Here is a 10,693-nt window from a genome sequence, read left to right on the forward strand (position 1 = left end):
TTTTAGAATCAGCTTGTCATATTTTTTTCAAAAACTTGTTGGGAATGGTTATTTAATTTTTCTGAATCTATAGATAAATTTGAAGATAATGGATCATAATAAGTATTCATAATAAGGATTCCAGTTTATGAACAAGATATAACTTCCATTTATTTAGTTATTTGTAAAATTTTCTCAGTGAAGTGTGAATGTTTCTTTGATAGAGGGACTATGCATCTTTTGTTAAGTTTATTCCCATGTATTTGGTATTTTTTATACTATTACATGTTTTACACGTATGTTTTTTTAAAATAGATTTTTTCTAGCTGTTTCCAGAAGAGAGAAATACAATTGATGTTTATACATTGATTTTACGTGCAGTTATATTGCTAAATTCTCTTATCAATTCTAAACATACTTCTCTCAATCCTGATTAAAAAAGAATACTCTAAACATTTCATGATTAAGTACAATTAGTGTCCTCAAACCTTATCTAGCAATTGAATTCTAATTTGTGGTTTTTTAAAAATTCCACTAGACTTCATTACTAATTTAAGTAGTTAATGTTCCTTTATGTTTTATTTACTGTTAATCACTTTTCTTGCTTTCCCTTCCTTTTTGTTTCTTAGACCTTGTTTTTCTTTTACCAGATACACAACTTCTAAAATTTTCCTTTGTGAGAATTTTTTGTTGAGAAAATCTGATTTTGTTGATCTGAATATATTTTTATTTTATTCTTATTCCTGAAAGAAATTTAAAACTGAATATGGAATTATCTTTAGTCTGTTACCACTTTTATTCCTTTTTTTTTCCCTTCAGCAGACTGATGTCATTCCACTCATAGCTTCCGTTATTGCTGTTGAGAAGTTAGGTGAAAATTTGATGCTCTTTCTTTAATATTAATCCGTGTCTTCCCACCTTGGGCACTTTCAAAAATTTCATATTGTCTTGCATTTTCTGCAATTTTACTATGATGTGTCAGAATGTAATTTTAAAAAATTATTCTGCTTGGATCTCTCAAGCCTTTTAAATCTGTGGACTGTGTCATGATTCCTGAAAAGTTATCAGATACTGTTTCTTCAGAAATTACCTTGACAACTCATTTTCTCTCCTTCTGAGAGTCTTGACTAAATGTGTATGAGATCATCTCATTGTATATTTGACCTCTCACTCTTTCACATTTTTGTCTCCATTTTCCTTTTTTGTCTCTTTTTACTGTACTTTGAGTAATTTATTCTGATATGTGATGTTTTCCGTGTGACTACTTCTCTTGTTACCAAATTTATCCATTGAGTTTTAAAATCTACCTGAAGTGTAATCTGCATTGAGACTGATCTCAGCAACACACACACACACACACACACACACACACACACACACACACTTCCTTTCGCTTTACTTTTCTGCTAAGCCCTGACACAGCCTTCTCTACAGCTCCCTGGGGTTGGGGAGAAGGGACTGGGATTAGTTCTGATTGCTTTTACCTTAGGCATTTAGTCAGACAATGTGGAGGGAGTCCAAGTTTCCCGCACCTTGGAAATCCTGGCTTTTGCTTACAGCATGGTCACTTAGAAAACGTATTTGGTCTTATCTCCATGGGCTCTTGTACGAAAAGAAACCAGATTCTGCTTCTGGCACCACCTGTTTGAGATGAAGCGGACACCTATCTTGAATGAAGCAACATAATCTTTGTTTTTCTTCTTAGGTGTCACACGAATTGTCATATGCCTCATATTGTATTTGCGTCACTTATTCTTCCTTAGAAACATGCGTTTTTTGTAGGCCTAGTGTGGATTCTGTTACAGACACAGTTAGGGCTCCCTGTAAATCCTTCAGATGAGGTACTGAAGTCTATTCTGGACCAAAGAGAAAATCACACAATCTTACAGTGGATTACTGGTTCAGAGTATACTGTTTGTCATGATTTTCTTTTATAACTAAGATTATTTTATTGTGTATAGTCTGTTTTGCTTTTTATACTTCATCTCAGAGATGAAGAAGACTGGAAGATTTTGAAGACTTACATCAAATGTATACATTTATTTTAGCTGACTGGAAAGAATAAAAGGGAATATAGGTCTTACATTAGGAAGATTTAGTCAAGCTATTAGATTTTTACATATTTCCCACAGAAGCTGCTTATTTTTACATCTGGGAGGCTGTAGTCTTCTAAGTTTCCTAAAATGTTAATAAACCTGAAATTTTTCCTTTTTATTCATGTTTTTGACACTTTTATAGTTAGTGAAATGTGCTCTACTAATACATGCTCTAAATATCTTAAAATGCTCTGTATGTACGTATCTATATAATGTTACTGATTTCGATAAGCACACATTTATAATACAATATAGCTTTGTAGTATGGGCTATAAATGTGTGCTGGCAGCAGCAAGAAGAAACTTTTCTAGATTTACATTTATATTCTGATCATTTGTTTATCCTATCTATAGTGTGTTTTTCATTTATCTGAATTATTGTAAGTCTTTAAGTGAAATTCTGAATGGTGAAGACTTTTGTAATCAGGTCTGTTAATTTTAGCCTGAGACATCTATATTGTAGCATTTGGGGATGGCTGCAGATGATTTAGCTAAAAATATGGTGACTTAGGATCTGGGTGGCCAAAAGGAGCATGAACACATGCAATTAAATGTAGCTTCTTTTAGAATGTATTACCCCAGTTGAGAGATCAGTAGCTACTGATGAGAATATCTGTACAAAGTGTGTGGAGTCTTGCAAAATCATAGAAACCAGACTCCTCTTATACTTGGGCTTAAACCACCACTTTCTTAGCACAAGTCTCTAGAAGGCAGAATATGAGAAGGGGATTAAAGTTCTAATACTTTATTTGGGGTTTACAAGGTCAATGCACTAAAGATAAAAAAAAAAAAAAGGAAAATGAGATGGGAAACCTTGATGCATTACTACCTGGAACACTAAATCACAACTTGCTACGGTGAAATACAGCAGACATATCCATACCTGGCATAATGGGACTTAATTAAGACAGGTTTCAAGAAGAAATCACATCTCATAGTAGTCCCTGGAATGGAGAAATGAGGAGTTATTCATCTCATCTGTTGCTTTTTGTCTAGCATTTTCCTTGGTCAAAATTCATTCCACAGGTGCTAACTCATCTATACTTCCAGTTTGTGTCATCCAGCATGTGGCTACTCCAAATGTAGAAGAGGAAGGGCAGCTCACTATTTTGGGCCACGGAGATCATGTAGGCAGGAGTCAAGTGAATCTGAGACTATACAATATTTATGGCCAATACAGGCACTAATTATGGAGCCCTTACAGCTTTGTATTTTGCAGAATGTTTTCAGATATCAGATTTTTCTGATCCCTAAACTCAACTCAGCATTAATAATCCACTAGTGAAACTACTCCTTTTTTTTTTTTTTAAGATTTATTTATTTAAGAGAGAGGGAGAGAGAGCACAAGTGAAGGGAGGGGCAGAGGGAGAGAATCTGAAGCAGACTCTGCGCTGAGCATGGAGTCCCTTGCAGGGCTTGATCTCATGACCCTGAGATCATGACCTAGCTAAAACCGAGTGTTGGTCACTTAACAAACTGAGCCACCCAGGCATCCCATGAAACCACTGTCAAAGATTTCCACTGACTTTCTAAACATTAACTCTAATGATCTCTTTGTCCTTAGTTTTGATATCCCTGCACATGTGTAATTTTGGTCATGCTCCCTATCTTCATTCTGTTCTTTGGTATCTCAGTCTAGAATTGCTTGTTTGCATGGACCAGGCACATGTTCAAATTAACTCAAGCAAAAGGAAAATGTAATGGAAGAATACAGGGTTGTCTTGTAGAACCTGAGAGCAGAAGGGCATAGCCAGGCCTCATTCATTCATTCAGTACTCATTATGCTCTCTAATTGATACGGGAGATAAAATAGTCAACGTGACAGGTGTAGTTCACATCTACACTAGACTATAAACATGAAAAGTGTGGGGGCTCTGGCTACACATTAGTAAATTATCCAACAAACTTTGACTGGGTGCTGCAATGGTGAGCAAGTAGCTTCCTGCTTTGGGGTGTGTTGTTGTCTTGAATGACCTCTCAGCAAAAGCCACCTTTTGGCTATACATAACCATTCAGCTCTCACGTCAGCTAATTAAAATATCAACTAATTATTCAAAATCACCAGAGAGAGGATTCGATTGCTAGCTTAATTCAGATGTCTGTTGTGACCCAATCAGCTACAGTCAAGGAGGTAGAGTCATATAGTACTAATATAGAAGTTGGACCCATTGGTTCAGTAAGGACTATGAGTAATGAACAATTCTCAGAGAAGGAATTTACACCCCAAATTATACACGTTTGAAATCCATTGTAGTGCTTCCCCGAATCTCTTGTTATTTTTCTTGTTTCTTCTTTCCCTCTTGCCTCTACTGTCCAAAGATCTCCCTTGACCATTTTTTTCTCCGTACTCTTCCTCTTGAAATTTTGTAGCTGTGAGTATCACTGATAGTAAATGAATCTGAAATCTTTATTTCCATATCCTATCCACTTCCTAATGCCTGCCTCACAAGTCGGTTTGGATTACAGACCTCTACACTTGGATGCCTCACAGGTAAGTGATAGTCTGTTGTCCACAACAGTGCAGATCATCTGCCCACATTCCTCCATCTTACTGTCATGATGTCAGCTCTCTACTACCAATTGTGTAGGCTCAAAACCCTCACAAATCTTCTCATATCCTATTAGTCATCAAGCCCTATTGATTTAGCTTTCACCTAATCTATCATATTCATTTACTCTTCCTTATTTGTACTGCCCAAACTACAGTGCAGACATTTATTACTTCTTACCTAAATTGTTGAAATAATTGCCCAGTGGTTTACCAACAGCCATTCCTCATTTAAAACCATTCAACATATGACTTTCAGTTTAATTATCCTAAAGTACAGTATAATCTCTTAACTCTTCTGCAAATAGTTTCTTCTTATTTGTTAAATAAAACTCAAAAGTCTGTGCATAATATAGAATTTGCACCCACTGCAACTAAGAATATCCAAAATCGCAATGCCACTTAAATAAAATAAAAGTTTTTTCTCTGAATGTAGTTAGTCCAGAACTGGTATGGTGATCTGGGACCTAGGTTTCACCTAACTAGCTGCTCTGCTGTACGTGGCTCAAATGTAAGGCCATGTCATGGGTTTATTGTGGCTGCTGAAGCTCCAGCTATCACAGTCATGCTTCATACAGCAGAATAGAGGAATGGCGGAAGGGCTTGTGATTTTTTTAAGTAAGATTTCCAGAATTAGTAGCTGAATTTTACTTACATTTACTGGCTGAAACATAGACACACAGGCACATCTAACTGCAAGAAATAATCTTTTCATAAGAAAAGGAGAAGAATAGACACTGATGTAGGCAGCTGTAAATCTCTGCCATAGACCACCATTCAATGCCATTTATGTTTGTTCTCAACCCAGAATTTCCGTCTTCATTTCCTATCTTGATTTTAAGCATTCTGTCTGTCTATGCTGGGTTGAAATTCTTATTTTTTGTCTTTGTTCCTATTTGTGTTAGGGTAAATTTGAAACAACTATAGAAAGAGGCCTCTAATTTCAGTGGCTGAAATAAGATAGAAATGTATTTATCTGACATAAGAAGTCAGTGGGTCTAGGCTGACAGGACAGCTCTGTTTTTGGGGTCAGTTAGAAACTCAGGACCCTCATTATCTCATTGGGTGTTGTACTCATCTGCCTAATCAAAGCTGATTCAGCACTATATTTGTGTTCCAGTCCACAGGAAGGAGAAAAAAATGCATCATTCTAGAGAAAATGGTGTGTCTTTAAGTTAGAGGTGACCTAAAATTTGCATGTATTACATTTGCTCACATCCCACTAGCTTGGCCATGTGCCCATACCTAGCAGCCAGAAAGACTGGGAAATATAGAGTAGCTAGGTGATCATGGGCCAAAGAAAAGACAGAAAAAGAATTTTGAAAGGACAGCTGCTATTCTGTCACATTCCAGTTCCTCGCTATTCAACTTACAGCTCAAGTGCCATTTCTGCAAAAAAGTTTTTTCAGAATCTTTAACCCAAAACAGTAATGCTTATAAGTAACAGTTATCCAGCACTTGATATGTACCAGGAACCAGACTTTGTGTTCTGATTTGATACTTTTCAGAATTCTGTAAGATTTTATCCTCATTTCCACATACGAAAAATGATAGTTCACACAGATTAAGTAATTAAGCAAAGATTATATGACTAGGAACCATTGGAATCATGATTTCTGCTTCTAAACTCCTACAGGATTTTTCTTTTCTTTTCTTCCTTCCTTCCTTCCTCCCTCCCTTCCTTCCTTCCTTCCTTCCTTCCTTCCTTCCTTCCTTCCTTCCTTCCGTACATCTTTTTGTTGCATGTCACTTACGTCCCAGATTGGGAACTTTTTGAGTCTGCCTTCTCCTCTAGCCCTCATCTTATATAGCAAAATATCTTGTGTGTAAGAGACTTCTCTTAAATATTTACTGAACAAATGAGTTGTCAGCTAAAAATGTTCTGATAAATAGTTTAGGTAGGATATTAATACAAAGTATATTTTCTTTATATGTAAAGTTCAAATGATGCTCTTTATTTACTACCTGTTCCACAAGACTGCACTTCTATACTTACAAAAGATTACATTTATTTTTGAAGGAAGTAGAATGTGTGAAGAAATTGAAATGTGGGAAGCTAAAGGATATTTTCTTTTCAAATGCCTGTATTTACTCTATAAAGTGTCTTTTTTGTTTCATAGGTGTTTTTTGTATATAATTATATGATAATTTGTGTAACAACCTCAATTTATTTGTGATGGGCTAGACATGGTTCAAATAGCTATATTTATCTCCCACTAAATATTTACTGACATGAGCTATGGGACACCAATTAAGTGACTCAATATCTATACAGAAAGCTCAAAGGCATTCACTTTCCATGTTTTCAAGGATTCATTACCTTCTTGTAATTCCTATACCACTTTGTACAAATGGGAAGATTAAAGCTATTTTGGATTCTTTATGAGGATCAAAGATATGTCATCCCAGATGACTATTGAGAAAGAGTTTTCAGCCAACCAGATGTCTCCAAGGGCATGAGTGAGGTAGAGAACACAAAATCAAGAATGAAGTTACTCATTTCAAAATGCCCAGTTCTAGCAGAGTTTGTGCGTGCTAACACCCCAGCTCTTCCTCTGTTTTAGTACAGGCTCCACGAGGGCAGGGCTTTTTATTTCATCCTTGTATTCCCACTTCCAAGCCCAATAGGGGATGACCAATACCTCTCCTTATTCTGTGATCGTAAGGCACTGTCATTATTTTTACATACATCTCTCTCCTCAATAGGACTGTGACTTATGCAGGGCAAAATATGATTTTTATTCATATATTTCCCCCCCTGTATCCCACAAAGCAACTAATTCAGTAAATTCTGAATATAGTAAGTTGTTAAAAAAAATGTGTTTTATTCTTCCAGACCTCTCCTTCTAATAATATGACTCCAGCAGTTATTTGACCACACAAATAAACAACTCCTTGATTCTATTACCTATTCATTATTCTCTGGTGTCACTTTTGATCCCAGGCCCATCTTAAATCCTGTGGTATATCATTATAATCACTCTACTCATTCTCCTGCATACACCCTCAACTTATTTTTCTCTCTTCTCTTTGAAATGCTTCTTCACTCTCTCTGCATTTCCCCCAGGGGTTCCTTTCCATTTGCAAGACTTTAAATACCACGTGTGTATTTAATGACTCAATAATGACTCCAAAATTGATGTTATCTAGCCTGAACTTCTCCCCTGAAATTCAGACTCATATATCTGACTGCCTATTCTATGTCTCCACTAGGATGGCTATGGTCATCACATAGTATATCCAATACTGAACTTATTCTCTACCCTCACCCCAAATCTGCTCTCTACCCATCTTCCCCATCTTAGAAAATTCCAATTCCATCCTTCCAGTTACTCAGTTCAATCATGACTTTTTTTTTTTTTTCCTCTCATGCTTAATTTCTCTTTCTTTGGGCAGTCTTATGGGAGCCAATGTCAATATATACCCCTTATCCAAACTCTTCATTTTACTGACATTGCTATGATCTTGGTCTAAGCCACTATTCTGTCTCACCAAAGTATAAATGTGCCTCCTCCCTTGCTACCTCCCACTTCTCCAAACTCCAACTCTCAATAGACATTGGAATGATCTTATTAAAACTTAAGTTAAATCTTGCCACTCCTCTTATCAAAACCCTGCAGTAACTTCCCATCTTTTACCCAGAGTTAATCTGGCTACTTGTCGCCTCTCTGACCTCACCACATACAGCTTTCCTCCCTTGCTCATTTTACTGCAGCCACACTTGGACTGATTTCACTTGCACGGAGGGAATAAAAATGTAGCTTAAACTGAACCAACACTGATATATGTGAGGAGATAAATCAGCCTTCAACATAATTGGAGCTGTGCTGGGTTTTACCTAGGAAGAAGGCATATACCAACAAGACTTCTGGCAACTATTCCAGAAACTTTTCAGAGGCTACAAAATTCTTTTACATCATGAGAATTATGTCGCTTAATCCAAGAGTATGATTAGATCAACTAGGAGTCCTGTACACATATATATATTTTTATTTTACTGATATCTCTGTGTCTGTATGAAACATTTTTATTAAGGTTAAGTACTTTTTAAAAAGAAAATAGTTACGTTTAGCCCCTAGAAATTGATTAATTAAAATTTGGGAACTGTTAGCTATAATTATTGATTTGTTTTTGGTTTAGCCCATCATTTTCAATCACAAAAGAATTCATCTTGAGATTCAACCAAACAAAAAATCCAAAAGAGAAGGAAGAATTGTTGGAACAAGCTAGAAAAAACATTCTCAGATGTAAGGTACTAGTACACTATTTGATTATTTAATATATGGACTTTCTGTTCTAATCGGTGGGTGGCTACACGTTCTAAAATATCAAAAATAAAATAAGAAGTACCTTTTTAAAATCATTAAGTATCATTAAATATATTAATGCAAAGTAAAATTAAAGCTTATAACCAAATAATTCAATGTCAAATAGCTTTTTAGGTGAAGATTCTCCATAAATTATTGAAGAATATAGCTGTTGACACTAGTCCAAGAGCTCACCACAAAATATGAAAGGCTGGCAAATAATTTTTTTTAAAGATTATTTATTTATTTATTTATTTATTTATTTATTTATTTATTTATTTGACAGAGATAGAGACAGTCAGCGAGAGAGGGAACACAAGCAGGGGGAGTGGGAGAGGAAGAAGCAGGCTCATAGCGGAGGAGCCTGATGTGGGGCTCGATCCCACAACGCCGGGATCACGCCCTGAGCCGAAGGCAGACTCTTAACCGCTGTGCCACCCAGGCGCCCCGGCAAATAAATTTTTAATTATGATAATTCCACTTCTTCCCAAAGAAGAAAGGAAGCTTCCCTTAAACCTTCATGATACGTGCACAGTATACTCTTGTTTTTTCTCTGTAACAAACTATTCACCTAACTTGTAGAAAATACATTCTTTAAGAGTATGCCATTAATTTCCAAATTTTCAAACACATATCAAAACAGAATAGGAAGAGAAATAAGTCCTTGTTTTGCTTTCCCTACATTAGATCCAGTTGATGTTAGGCAAAGAAATAATATACATATTACCAGATATACATACTACCAATGTATATATATATGGTACAAATATATATATGGTGTATGTATACACACATATACATACATATATACCATATTACCAATATACATAATATCAAAAAATTCATGAAATCAAAGTTGCACAAAACTGGAGCATAAATTGAGCCATCTTTTTTGTTGTGGTGGTGGTTGTTATTTCCCAGTATTTCAGTTCACTGTTGCTCAGATATTTTAAAATTTTGAAAAAATTTCATTAGAAAAAGAATATTCTTCTGGTAAGTATGCATGCTGAGAGGTGCTAGCAGGTACATTCATCAATGAGCTTCTGTCCAGTTGGCCAACTGCTCCTTGGGGAAGCCCCAGGAATGGGCCCATTAAGGGAAGAGTGGCAATCTTGGTATCTGTCTCATGTTCATTAATTTCGGCCCATTCACAGTGAAGTAGCCAGAGTTTTCCAGCAAACTGGCATTAAACTAATTTCTTTTGAATCACATTCAATATACTTTTCCTTCTAGAATCAGAGATGCATTCTCTTGGTGGGGTAATAAGGTAGAAGTAATCCCTTGAAAGTGAAGAATGAGAATTTATTTTTAGCAAATAACTAATGATGTAACTCAGAATATTAACATTCTTTACATTTTAGCACTAATACAATTTACATAAAATGTCAAAAAATAAAAATAATAAAAGCAAAATATAAAATTTTATATAACTCTGGCTATGGAGCATACTCTCATAGAGTGACTTTCAGAATATAATTAAGGGATAATCAAAATAAATAAACCAATAAATGAATTTGTAAGAAGCTATACATTTTGGTTTGCCTTTTTCGTTCTTCCGCATAACAGAGAAAACTAGGTCTCCAAACCTTCGGCTCTGGGAAGCATGTGCATCTTCCTGCCGCATGGACGGAAGTAATATATCTCGCTCAGTGCAAAGGAGAAATCCAAGATGGTATGTACTCTAACTAAGCTCTTCTTAGTTACCCTGAGTGTTTTCTAGGTTAGCAGAAAGGTGTAACTTGTGACCTTTAATATTTAGAAATT

General features: G+C 35.7%; 1 long non-coding RNA gene across 4 annotated transcripts in view; it reads left to right on the forward strand.

Annotated features, from left to right (window-relative positions):
- Window positions 1-10,638, forward strand: part of LOC121100683 — a 35,609-nt gene extending 24,971 nt beyond the window's left edge. For 3 of the 4 annotated variants that reach the window (XR_005832378.1, XR_005832381.1, XR_005832380.1), the window contains exons 7-8: window positions 8,763-8,874; window positions 10,496-10,638. This is a non-coding gene — a long non-coding RNA (uncharacterized LOC121100683). The remainder of the gene's footprint in view (window positions 1-8,762; window positions 8,875-10,495) is intronic. The other variant, XR_005832379.1, reaches the window with a different exon arrangement.
- Window positions 10,639-10,693: the final 55 nt, after the last annotated feature.

Source organism: Ursus maritimus, unplaced genomic scaffold (genome assembly GCF_017311325.1).
Source record: "Ursus maritimus isolate PB19 unplaced genomic scaffold, ASM1731132v1 scaffold_5, whole genome shotgun sequence".
Taxonomy (NCBI): Eukaryota; Metazoa; Chordata; class Mammalia; order Carnivora; family Ursidae; genus Ursus; species Ursus maritimus.